Consider the following 14,060-nt stretch of genomic DNA (forward strand, 5'->3'; position numbering starts at 1 on the left):
CTCCCCATGTAGGATCTCTGTCCTTAATGTGTTGTACTATGTAAATTAGCGGTATAACTAGTATTCAAACAGTACTTTATACTTTGTGTTTCTGTGGGGTGCAAACTGTTGAAATCTTTACTTTGTATATACTAAATTGATCTGTATATAAAGATAATTTAAAATGAATCTTGATGAAAAATGGTGCGGGAGATGGGATGGTTGTGGGTGGGAGGGAGGTTATGGGGGCGAAAAGCCGCTATAATCCAAAAGTTGTACTTTGGAAATTCATATTTATTAAATAAAAGTTAAAAAAAAACCTGAATATGTAAAATCTGCCAAGTCGGTGTGCTTTCTGTTTTCGAAATTTCTAGGTCTTTCGCATTTCCACATAAATTTTAGATTTAACTTTTCAGTTTACACACAGAGATAGTCTTCTGGGATTTTGATTTGGATTATGTTAAATTCAGGATATCGGTTCAAAGAAGGCACAGAGACAATCAGTCAAGGCAGAAAAGATATTTGTTTTTAGATTTAAGACTGCATAGTGAGGTGATGTAGGATTTTAGCTTGCCCAGACAGTGGCAGAGATCTGAAGTAACACTTCACAGACCTGGACAGTGGGCAGAGGCCCCTTTAAGCTGCTGGCTGGGAGGGGGTAGATTGAGAAAAAGGAGTGGGGGTAGACAGGATCATGATAAAGGGGACAGGGGAGAACGGTAAGACAGGAAGCTGCATCCATAGCTACTGACCAGGAAAAGCAAGGACAGAATGTAAAAGCTACCCATTTACAATGTTTCATTCTGGGGGTTTGGAATGTTCTAGGAAGAGGTATTGCTGAGGCAGTGTATATTAGGAAGCCTGCGGTTAACTATTTGTTTCCAGTGGCCTGCCAGTCTGGCAGATTGCATTAACTCTTACACCAATTTGCAGAGTGGAAATCTTAACAATATTGATTTTCAAAATCAAATGTACATGTTATATCTTCTCTATTCATTTCTCAGCAATATTTTATAAAAGATCTGTCAAAGCACATTTCATTAAAAATTTTCTCAGGTAATAGTATTTTATGCAATTATAAATCATATTATCTTTTAAATGCTTTTTTCTAATTGTTCACTGTTTTTATAGATAAATAATTGACTTTTGTGTATTTAACTTATCTAGAGATTTTTTAAAAAAAGATTTATTTATTTATTTGAAAGGCAGAGAGAGACAGAGAGGCAGAGAGAAAGAGAGAGAGAGGTCTTCCATCTGCTGGTTCACTCCCCAATTGGCGGCAATTGCCGGAGCTGTGCTGATCCAAAACCAGGAGCCAGGAGCTTCTTCCGGGTCTCCCACATGGGTGCAGAGGCCCAAGGACTGGGGCCATCTTCTACTGTTTTCCCATAGTTATTGTATGAACTAAGGTTACCACAACAATTCAGACTAGAAATGGTGATAGTGGTCATATTGGTTTTGATTCTAATCTCAGGGAGAGAATTTAATATTAACCATTAATTATGAAGTTTGCTTGTTGTATTTACAAGTTTATTTATTTGAAATGCAGAATTAGAGAGAGAGAGAGAGATTTTCTATACTTAGATTCATTCTCCAAATGGCTGCAACAGCTAGCTCTGCTCCAGGCGTAAGCCAAGAGCCAGGAACTCCATCCTATTCTCTCACGTGGGAGGCAGGAGTCCAAATACTTGCGTGCCATTCTGAGTGGTATGATGAAATCTCATACCATCCCACTCTGTCACACCCAGGATGAGATTCATCCCTTTTTCCAGAGTATCCATAATTCCTTATTTATTTACTTATTTATTTAAAAGGCAGAGTTAGAGAAAGAGAGGGGGAGACAGAGAGAGAGAGGCCTTCCATCTGCTGGTTTACTCCCCAAATGGCCACAACAGCCGGGGCTGGGCTAGGCTGAAGCCAGGAGCCAGGAGTTTCTTCCAGGTTTCCTATGTGGGTTCCGGGGCACCCTCCACTGCTTCCCCTTGTGCATGATCAGGGAGCTGGATTGGAAGTGGAGCAGCCAGGACTCTCGTATGGAAAGAGTCTGAGCCCCTCAGTGACTATGGAGCAAAGTCCTCCTGCTGACCCCCTTGAGATTGGACATGAATGAGATATGAACTTATATTTTTAAATCATTGAGGTTTGGGGATTGATTTATTACCTACTAAAAATAATATATTGATTAGCAAAGGGATTTATTTGGAAGAGAATTGACTTAGTTCATAGAAGGAAAATCTGAACAACCAGGTCTCAGAGAAGATGGAAACCAAGGCATCTTCCAGCATCTAGATAGGGAGAACTAATGAACCATTTTTAAAGGCACCATTAGTATTATGATTTTTTTTTTTTGACAGGCAGAGTGGACAGTGAGAGAGAGAGACAGAGAGAAAGGTCTTCCTTTGCCGTTGGTTCACCCTCCAATGGCCGCCGCGGCCGGCGCGCTGCGGCCGGCGCATCGTGCCGATCCGATGGCAGGAGCCAGGAGCCAGGTGTTTTTCCTGGTCTCCCATGGGGTGCAGGGCCCAAGCACCTGGGCCATCCTCCACTGCACTCCCTGGCCACAGCAGAGGGCTGGCCTGGAAGAGGGGCAACCGGGACAGAATCCGGCGCCCCGACCGGGACTAGAACCTGGTGTGCCGGCGCCGCTAGGCGGAGGATTAGCCTAGTGAGCCGCGGCGCCGGCCTAGTATTATGATTTTTTTAACTTTTATTTAATAAATATAAATTTGCAAAGTACAGCTTATAGATTACAATGGCTTCCCCCCCATAACTTCCCTCCCACTCGCAACCCTCCCCTCTCCTGCTCCCTTTCCCATTCCATTCGCATCAAGATTCATTTTCAATTCTCTTTATATACAGAAGATCAATTTAGTATATATTAAGTAAAGATTTCCACAGTTTGCACCCACACTGAAACTCAAAGTGTAAAATACTGTTTGAGTACTAGTTATAGCGTTAATTCACATTGTACAACACATTAAGGACACAGATCCTACATGAGGAGTAAGTGCACAGTGACTCCTGTTGTTGAATTAGCAAATTGACACTCTTATGGGGTCAGTAATCACCCTAGGCTCTTGTCATGAGTTGCCAAGGCTATGGAAGCCTTTTGAGTTCGCCGACTCTGATCTTATTTAAACGGGGTCATAGTCAAAGTGGAAGTTCTCTCCTCCCTTCAGAGAAAGGTACCTCCTTCTTTTATGTTCCGTTCTTTCCACTGGGATCTCACTTGCAGAGATCTTTCATATAGGTCTCTCTTTTTTTTTTTCTGCCAGAGTGTCTTGGCTTTCCATGCCTGAAGTATTCTCCTGGGCTCTTCAGCCAGATCCAAATGCCTTAAGGACTGATTCTGAGGCCAGAGTGCTGTTTAGGGCATCTACCATTCTATGAGTCTGCTGTGTATCCTGCTTCCCATGTTGGATCGTTCTCTCCCTTTTTTATTCTATCAGTATTAGCAGACACTAGTCTTGTTTATGTGTTCCCTTTGACTCTTAGACCTATCATTATGATCAGTTGTGAACTGAAATTGATCACTTTGACTACTGAGATGGCATTGGTACATGCCGCCTTGATGGGATTGAATTGGAATCCCCTGGCACATTTCTAACTCTACCATTTGGGGCAAGTCCGATTGAGCATGTCCCAAACTGTACATCTCCTCCCTCTCTTATTCCCATTCTTATATTTTACAGGGATCACTTTTCAGTTAAATTTAAGCAACTAAGAATAATTGTGTGTTAATTAAAGAGTTCAACCAATAGTATCAAGTAGGACAAAAAATACTAAGAGGGATAACGTATTAAGTTGTTCATCAACAGTCAGGACATTACATTATGAATTAACTTTGGTTTCTGTCTTTACATTGCCCAGCTCAAGGTGCAAATTCCTAGGAAAGTTCAATGGACTTGGCTTGGACCTTATGCACATCTCTTTATTAGAAGAAGGCAGGGCACACTGATTGGTAGTCTCCAAATACTACACAAAATGGTAAAAGGGAGTCCTCCAATGGGAATAATAGAACTGATATTTGGAGTACACTACAGTAGCAGTAAACTTCCGGCTTTCTGTGGCCATCTGTTGAATGCTTAAATTCAATTATTGTGTTTTTAATTTCATAATTTCTATTTGATTCTTTTTAAAAATATTTATTTATTTGAGAAGTATAGTTACAGGCAGAGAGAGGGAGAGACAGAGAGGAAGGTCTTCCATTTGCTGGTTCACTCCCCAAATGGCCACAATGGCCAGAGCTGGGCTGACCTGAAGCCAGGAGCCAGGTGCTTCTTCCGGGTCTCCCATGTGGGTGCAGGGGCCCAAGCATTCTATTATTCTTCTATTATTCTTCTAGGCTATAGCAGAGAGCTGGAGTGGAAGAGGAGCAGCTGGGACTTGAACTGGCACCCATATGGAATGATAACATCACTGGCAGAGGCTTAGCCTACTATACCACAGTCACTGGCCCTTTGATTCTTTCTTGTGGATTCTAGTTTTCTGGTGCAATTGCCCATGTTGTCCTTTACCTTCATCAATATTTAGAGTGCATATTATATACCTGCAGTAGCGTGGACATTATGAGTCTGTTTCTATTGCTTGCCTTTTCCCTTTCTTTGTGCTATTCATTACTACCTCAGTTAATGTTTTGCTGACTACCAGACTTTGTGCCTGAAAAAGTACATCGTTTCTGCATGGTCTTATGTTCTTCCAGAGAGAAACATCCATAGTTGTCCCTGGCAGAATAAGAGCAAATTATCTTAATACATTCAGGTACTGAACTGACTTGAGGCTGGGTTATGGTATTTGCTAGACCTAGTTGACTTGGAGCTGATCCCACTCCCGGAACACAGTTCTCTCTAGGTGTCTCAAGTGACAGCCAGGGGCGTGTATTTCCAAGGGCATTCCTTTTCGAGAAGTTTAAACTCCAGTGTTTGTCTTCTCAGCTCTGGGAAGCTTCCTCTAATATTTAGCCACTCTTCTTGTCTTCTAGTCTTTTGTGCAACATAATTGGCAATTTCCTGGAGTGGAAAACTGTGTTGAGTGTGAGGCTCACTTTTCTGTACTTCTATCATTATGGATGTTCAAATCCTAGCCAGCCTGGGCAAACTTTTTTTTAAGGTTTGTTTATTTATCTGAAAGTCAGAGTTACACACAGAGAGAAGAGCAGAGAGAGAGAGAGAGACAGAGAGAGGGGTCTTCCATTCGCTGGTTCACTCCCCTATTGGCCGCAACAGCTGGAGCTGTGCCAATCTGAAGCCAGGTGCCAGGAGCTTCTTCCAGGTCTCCCACACAGGTGCAGGGGCCCAAGGACTTGGGCCATCTTCTACTGCTTTCCCAGGCCATAGCAGAGAGCTGGATTGGAAGTGGAGCAGCTGGGACTCAAACCGGCAATCATATGGGATGCTGGCATTGTAGGCAGCGGCTTTGCCTGCTATGCCACAGCGCTGGCCCCTGGGCATACTTAAAAGTACAATATTTTTCCTGTATCCTGGGATATTGTCTACACTCTGCTCATTTATCTGCCTCTAGGAACTACTTCATATTCAGTATCTGGACCAGGAATTGACAAATATCCTAATGTTGTAGGCAGGCACATAGGATTGACTAAGTTTGTGAGCTAGAACATTACACCTTCACCACGTCCCCTGTGTGATCTTATGCCCCTACCTTATCACACCTGTATGCCCACCTGCCAGTCAGGCTAATTAACCATGCCCCTTTGGAAGTGGATTAAAGGCCTGAAACATTTTGCCCCTTTTTGCCATTATGGACCCTTGTTGCCCTGCACCTTTGGGGCGTGTGGCCTTCAGGCCGCCTGCGCTCTCTGCCTTCGCCTTGCTGCCCGTGATAAGCTGTTAATAGCTGCTGAAAACCAAACGCTTGCTGCATGTGGCTTTTGGCCTGCTTTCTGCTTGGCGTGGATTCCAACTGAATTTCCAGACTTTCCCTTCTCCCTTAGGTTAGAATAACGCCCTCACTCTCTTATGCACTTCTCTCACTGATTAAGAAGCTTAAACATTTATCATGCTGCCTGGTCTATTTGTGTCAGTAGTCAGAATCCTCTGAACATGTGGCAAGAGTCCACACAGCTCATTAATTCTGCACTATTAATAAGCAAATTGCTAATAATACCAGGGGCAGACTTATAGGACAGATTTATCACTGGAGTTACAGATAGCAGAACTTAGGACATCTTCCCTCCCTAGACAAGATAACTGCGAACAACTGCTTCACCAGATAATTGGGAGCAGCTGCGTTTCAAGGTTAGTGTCCGGGGTATGCTTCCCTTCCTTTGTCTCTGGTTGTGGCCGTCTTTCCTCTGTAGAGTTACAGAGGGGTAGAGACAAAGAGAGAGGTCATCCATCCACTGGTTCACTACCCAAATGGTTGCAATTGCCAGAGCCGCGCTGACCCGAAGCCAGGAACCATGAGCTTCTTCCGGTTCTCTTACGTGGGTGCAAGGGTCCAAGCACTTGGGCCATCCTCTACTGCTTTCTCAGGCCACAGCAGAAGTGGATCTGCTGGGACTTGAACTTGCGCCCATATTGGGTGCTGGCACTGCAGGTGGAGGCTTAGCCCACTACACCACAGTGCCAGCCCCCACATTCTCTTCTAATTCCACTTTTCACAAACTTCTGGAGCTCCTTTGTACAATGTTTAATGAGGATAGGACAGAATTCAGAAGCCATTCTAATTATTATAAACAGGAAGAGCTGTTCCTTACATGTTTAATTACAAAAAATGGAATTCTAAAACTTGTTTCACTAGATATAGATGGGGTATTTTCCAGTCAATGCACAGCGGTTTTTATGTTTCTATTGTTTGATCTGCAATACTCATATTCTACAGTGTGCATGCTGTGTAATGGATTTAAGCATTCCTCTGTTGATGGGCATTCTGGTTGTTCCCAGGTTGTTTTATGTGCTATAACAACACAACAATAAATGTCTTTGTGACAATGAGTAGTAGTGCCTTTATTTTTGTGCACTAGTATTTTGCAAGTGAAATTTCTGGATCAAAGGGCATATATATTTTAAACTATAATATATTCAGCTAGTTCATGTTCCAAAAAGTTTATGACAATTTCAAGAAAGAATTTATTTATTTTTAAAGATTTATTTTATTTATTTGAAATGTACAGTGACAGAGGGATAGAGAGGGACAGGGAGTGAAAGAGATCTTCCATTCACTGGTTTACTCTCCAAATATCCACAACAGTTGGGGCTGGGCCGGGTTAAAGACAAAAGCCTCAAATTCCATCTGGAGATCCCATATGGGTGGCGGGGTCTCCAGTATTTGGGCCATCCTCCATTGCCTTCCCGGGTGCATTAGGAGGGAGCTGGAACAGAAATGGTGCAGCTGGGACTCAAACCAGTGCTCTGATATGGGATGTTGACATCGTGGACCCCTTAAACCGCTTAAACCGCGGTGCCACATGCTGGGCCCATTTACAGCAAGGAATTTAAAAACAGGGAACTGGTACTTATAAGATTGATGGAAGTCCTAAAGAAGTGGGGATATAGGCTGGAACTATTTTATATAAACATAGTTCCAGAAAAATATGGAACTGAAAACCCAAGGGAAGGGTTACTTCTGATGTCAACTCTAAAACTCTTCCAGAATGAACACCCTGCCATTTTCACCTCTGCAGGTGCTGCAGCTGTTTCTGAAGCCTGGGAGCTAGGTGAAAAGCGTCCACAATCTATGATCCAGTGATTGGAAACCAGATCAAGAAACTGCTGTTGCTGCTTTCGCTGGGGTAGGACCCCAAGTTATTGTGCTACCCAGAAAGATGGAGAACGAATGCTGCAGAAAAAACTTGTTATATACAGATGGGGCTACCCTTTCTAGCTTGTCAGCCCTCTTTCACCTGCCAAACTTCACAGATTATACCGTCACTACCGATTACATCTGTATGCTAAAGTAACTTGGTCATGAGATCCAGTTTTCTGCTTCATCCTGAGCTTCTTGATTAGACTAACCCGTTTGCAATTCTGCACTGTCTCAGGACTTCACTGAAACCCTCACAGAGCTTAACGTCACTCTGGTTCTGGGCACACTCCAGAAACTGCTTTATCTCCTAGGAGCAAGGGCCACACTCCTGCTGCTGTGCTAACTGGGCTCCCTGGGGCTCCTGGTAAGTGATGTCGGGCCTCCAGGGCTCAGCACTGCTTCCTCCACTGAAGCCCCCAGTGATGGCGTGGCTCAGCGTGTGCCCAACAGCAGAGCCCACGGCCATGCCAGCTGCAGTGCTGGCCATCTGGGCCATCAGGCCTGGCTGTCAGGGTGCCGCGGTGGGCAAGCCGATTGCAGATGTGGGGCTGCTGCTGGGGCTGAGCTGCTGGCGCTGGCCTCGGGTCAGCTCTCATCTGAGGGGCCCGACCAGCCAGAGGGGCCACGTGGGAGGTACGGCTGCGGCTTGCACTCGGCGTCTTCACGGCCAAGCTACTCGGCGTCTCCAAGGGCGAAACTACGCCAAAAGCTCAAGTGCTTGGGCGAAGAAGCCCCACACCAATCTTTCGAAGCAAAGAAAGAGTTAGAGACCATTCACGAAACAAGAAAAGCAGGTGTCTGGCACAACCACAGGGAAAGAAATGTTAAAAACTCACCAGTAATTCAAAAGGGATATGAAAATTAAGTATCTATTTTTGCCTATAAAATTGATATACATAACTTTGAGAGAACATGAAGCTGCTGACAAGGCAGATTCGGGCAATAAGATGTGTCTTATTTTATTCACTATTGGTGCAACATACATTGGTCCAAATATTTTGGAAAACAATTAGAGTATCCATGTTAAGAACACATTACTGGTATTCATATACTCTGATCCAATAATTAAACTTTGGGAATCTGTTCTAAAGTAATAATCCTAATATAGCCATCCAGGGTTCCACATCTATGGATTCAACTAACCTCAGATTGAAATATTCAAGGGGCTAGCACTGTGGCATAACAGATAAAGACTGCCACGCTGACATCCCATATGGGCACCAGTTCAAGTCCCTGATGCTCCACTTCCCATCCAGCTCCCTGCTAATGGCCTGGGAAAGCAGCGGAAGATGGTCCAAGTGCTTGAGCCCCTGCGCCTACATGGGAGATGTGGATGAAGCTCCTGGCTCCTAGCTTCGATCTGGCTGAGCCCTGGGTGTTGTGGCCATCTGGGGAGTGAATCTGTAATTCCGACTTTCAAATCAATCAATCAATCTTTTTCTAAAGCATTTATTCAGAAAAGGAGTGAGAGTGTTTGATCCGTTGGTTAAGTAACTTCTTGGGACTCTGCACTCCATATCAGAGTGCCTGGTTTAGTTTCTAGCTCTCTTGCTTCTGATCCAGCTTTCTGCTAAAGTGTACCTTGTGGGGCAACAATCACTCATGTAGTTGAGTCAAGACTCCCATGTGGGAGACATGGATTGAATTCCAGGCTCCCAGCTTTGGCCTGGCATAACCCCGGCTTTTGAGGGCATCTGGGGTGTGAATCAGTGGATGGAAGATCTCTGTCCCTTTCGCTGCTGCCTCTGTCTCTTTGCTTTTCAAATAAAATAAAAATAAATTTTTATGAAAGAAAATGCTCAGAAAAAATTGCATCTTTATTGAACATACACAAACTTTATTCTTGTCATTATCCCTAAAGAATACAGTATAACAACTATTTATTTCCATGGTATCAGGTATTAGAAGTAGTTTACAAGTGATTTAAAGTATACAGGAGGATGTGCCTAGGTTACCTGTAAATATTATGTCATTTTATGTAAGAGACTTCAGCTTCCAAGGATTTGGGTGTCCGCATGAGTCCTGGGACTAGCCCCTTGTGGGCAGTTACAGGTGATCTATTGAAAAGAGGATTATATTTAAGAAAGGAATTGCAGCATTATTTATAAAGGGAAAAAACTGGAAACAATCTAAATATATAGTAAAAGAGGAATGATTGAATATCTTTTGAAACACTCCAAACATTAAAAATTCTGCAGGTCATAAAATAATACATTTGTGAAACAATAATGTTATTCAGAGGCTTTTATTTTAATCCATTAAGTGCCATAAGCACAATATATAAGGTGTATGAACTTTTCAGGGACTTGCACAGGGGTTTGCAGATTTTTATCGGGGTTTCAAAATATGAAGATAACTGTAAAATAAAAATCAATGCAACATAGCAATTTTATAGATTATTATATTTTCTATTCAGAAAATTTCAATATGAAGGAAAAATTGTTGGTTGGATTGTACCAGTGTGTAAGAATTCTTATGTATAACTTCTGCTAAGAAGTATAACTAATAATAGATTTTAGAGGCAAAAACTTTAAAATTACTTCAAATTCTTAAGAAAATATTCATTTAACGTAGCATGTGGGTACATGTCAACATGTATGAGGTAACTTAAAAAGGTTCATGGAAATGAAATTAAAAGATATGCAGAAAACCTTGAAATCCCTACATGAGAGATCTTCAAAAAGTTAATGGAAAATGTATATTGTGAAAAAAATAAGGCATTGATTTCAAATTTTTTTTGCACTAAAATTAACCTTTTAATTTCATTTTCCATTAAGTTTTGAAGTACTTCACATATGATAAGACATGGAATGGGGCCTCCAAAAGCAAGCGTATTGAGGGTTTAGCATGGTCTTAAAATGGTCTGGCTAAGGAATGCCACGATTGGAGCACCTACTGTGTGCAAAACACTTAATATACACATCTTTAATCCACCCAACACTGCTGGGATGTAGTTCTGCTCATCATTTGTTTGAGGAAATTTCGGCTTGGCGATCTCAGTCAGTTAACTCCCAGTTACACAGTAGGTTAGGTAGAACTGGGGTTTGAAGGCTGATCAGATTGTCGTGCCCTCAGTGAGAATATATGTGTGTTACAATGTCAAATGTAAAACAAACAAACAAGGTTTACAACATTTTATATCCAGTTTGCTTATAATTTTGGAAGAATAAATTATTCAAAGGAAACAAAGTATTTTCTGATTTCTGTTCTACATTAAAAAAAAAACCTTTACAATTATCGTGCAATACCTATAATTAAAAAAAAAATCCATCTGACAAACGTTTGATAATAATAACGGTATAATGGTGACATCCAGTGTCTTTATGTAGTCATTACCACCTCAGGTCTGATTTCAGTTTCGAATCTTACTACCAGAGGGCAGCACTGAGTCTTATTCTGGTCAAGTTTTCTGGGCTGAATATGACAAAAAACTGGATCAGGATTCCATCTCTTCATTCAAAACTGAAGGAAGAAAAACAGGTCCTTAAGTTCATACCCACAGCTCCTCACTATGGCACTTTTAAAAGTTCATGGAAAAACGGGACAAACAGATTTAGTTTGATGCAAAAAATTAGAATCTATGTGTAAGCAAGGTCTTCAAAAAGTTCATAGAAAATGTGTATTATGCAAAGATTCCAAATTTTTTGCACAAAAATAAACACCTTTTTAATAAGATTTTTATTTATTTATTTGAGAGATAGAGTTACAGACAGTGGTAGAGACAGAGAGAGAGGTCTTCCATCCTCTGGTTCACTCCTCAGATGGCTGCAATGACTGGAGCTGAGCTGATCTGAAGCCAGAAGCCAGGAGCTTCTTCCGGGTCTCCCACACGGGTGCAGGGGCCTAAGCACCTGGGCCATCATCCATGGCTTTCCCAGGCCATAGCAGAGAACCAGATTGGAAAAGGAGCAGCTGGGACATGAATGGGAGCCCATATGTGATGCCAACACCATAGGCAAAGGCTTAGCCTACTACACCACAGCACTGGTCACAAAAATAATCACATCTTTGAATTCTACTGCTTTTGTGAACTTTTTGAGGTACCCTTATATAAGTGTGTAGCCAGAGAGAGAGAACTTTATTATTACTACTGACTTTGGAAAAAGAACTTTCAGTGAGGCAGGATTATATGAAACATTTATTGGAAGGCCAAGAATTGTAGGTTACTGAAATCACCTCCATCTTTCCCCAGGTTCTGACATAACTCTTCCCATTTTTTTTTTTAAATTTTGTATTTATTTGAAAGGCAGAGTTATAGAGCGAGGAGGAGAGACAGAGAGATCTTCCATCTGCTGGTTCACTCCCCAAATGGCTGCAAAGGCCAGGACTGGGCCAGGCCGAAGCCAGGAGCCTGGAACTTCTTCCAGTTCTCCCATGTGGGTGCCCAAGAACTTGTGGCATGTTCTGCTGTATTTCTCAGGCCATTAGTAGGGAGTTGAATTGGAAGTGGAGCAGCCAGGACTCAAACCAGAGCCCATATGGGATGCCAGCATAGCAGGCAGAGGCTTAACCTGCTATGCCATAACGCCAGCCCCCTCACATAACTCTTGATTGCAAGGAGCTACTTGTCCAAGTCATGTTCTGGGTGATTAATTAGAAACATACCATTCTGAACTTAATTTTACAGCCTATGTCCCTGCTCTGTATCTCAGTCTCAAAAGGAATACATGGATCCCAGGTTGATATCTTCTGAGACATTTGGGACCTTCCACAATGTATGCTGTTGGGAATTCCTTGTAGTGTTTAGCGGTTAAAAAATCATCAAATTTAAATAGGCTCCATTTTTGTTTTGGAGCCTTTAATTCCATGGCTCTTGTGTTAGTCTTTGTGTTACCATTACAAAATGCCTTATACTGTGTTCTAAAATTATAAATTATGCTGAAACTGAAACCTATAGATCCCATGGGGATTTTTGAGTATATGGACAAATCTAATGGGTACTACTCTGTGATTTCTTTCAAGAGGCAATGGTTGGGGCTTGCATTGTAGTGTAGCAGGTAAAGCCACCGCTTGTGAGGACGGCATCCCATATGGTCACCAGTTCAAATCCCAGCTGCTCCACATCTGATCCAGCTCCTTGCAAATGTGCCTGGGAAAACAGCAGAAGATGACCTGAATCCCTGGGCCACTGCCACCCACGTGAGAGAACTGGATAAAACTCCAGGCTCCTGGCTTCAGCCTGGCCCAGCCCTGGCTGCTACAGCCATTTGAGAACTGTATCTCTCCCTGTCTGTCTGTAACTCTGCCTTTCAAATAAATGAATAAATCTTTTTTAAGTGGGTTGAGATAATAGTTAAGAGCCTTGGTGCTAAAGCTGGATTATGCATTTTCACAGTGTGGGCCCACTGCATAGCTGTGTGCCCTGTGCATGTTACTTCATCCCCTGTGCTGCAGTTTCATCGTCTATACAACGTAGCTGATAATACCTAGACCTTAAGACTGTTGTGATAATTCAATGACTTAGTGCTATGTGCTTTGAAGTATTTAGCACATAGCAAATGCTTAATAACTATTATTAACACTGAAGAAAAACCCAAATGTTTGTGAAACTCTTAATAAAAAAACAATTCACCTTAGAAGTTTCCTTTATACACTTATTCCAAGTGACTGCTACCTATAAATTTGGAATCCCATGTCTATGTGGGATTTTGGAACATTCCTGGAATGATGGCCCACTGTTCATCCTAGCCCTCATCACAACCTTCTTGTGAAATACCTGCTGGCAGTCATTCATGGCATCATGCACCAGAAGGTCGAGACGGCTTGGAATACGCATCTTCACCGTATTTCAGTCACGTTACCTGGACTTTTACCATTAGATATCATTTCCTTTCCTAGAAATTCTGGTAAAACATAAGCAGCCTTTGGAAGGATCACAAGAGTGTTGCAGTTGATTTCTCAACAATGTTGCAGTGGATTCGTTTCTGAGAGGAGGAGCGTGGTGGGGGCAAGAGGCGCAGAGTCACCACACAGACCCCGTGAATCGGATGAAAGTGGGCTTGAGGCAAGCAGGCAGCAGACTTGTTTATTTCAGTTGGTACAACATCTTATATAGCCAAGACCAGCCAATCCGGTCAAGGGGCGATCTATGCCCCAACCAATCACAGCCTGTTGCCAGGCAGTTTCCAAAGCCATCCAATCACAGCCTGTTGCCAGGCAGGCTCCATTGTCAGGTGGGATTCAAAGCCATCCAATCACAGCCTGTTGCCAGGCAGGCTCCATTGCCAGGAGGGATTCAAAGCCATCCAATCACAGCCTGTTGCCAGGCAGACTCCATTGCCAGGTGGGTTTCAAAGCCGTTCCTGAGTAACTGACGC

The 14,060-nt window shown here is 42.7% G+C and overlaps 1 pseudogene; it reads right to left on the reverse strand.

Moving 5' to 3' along the window:
* Nucleotides 1-7,872: 7,872 nt before the first annotated feature.
* LOC100339679 (coiled-coil-helix-coiled-coil-helix domain-containing protein 2 pseudogene) lies at nt 7,873-13,519 on the reverse strand (annotated as a pseudogene).
* Nucleotides 13,520-14,060: the final 541 nt, after the last annotated feature.

This window comes from Oryctolagus cuniculus, chromosome X, assembly GCF_051225735.1.
Source record: "Oryctolagus cuniculus isolate XC-2025 breed Fujian yellow rabbit chromosome X, ASM5122573v1, whole genome shotgun sequence".
Classification (NCBI taxonomy): domain Eukaryota; kingdom Metazoa; phylum Chordata; class Mammalia; order Lagomorpha; family Leporidae; genus Oryctolagus; species Oryctolagus cuniculus.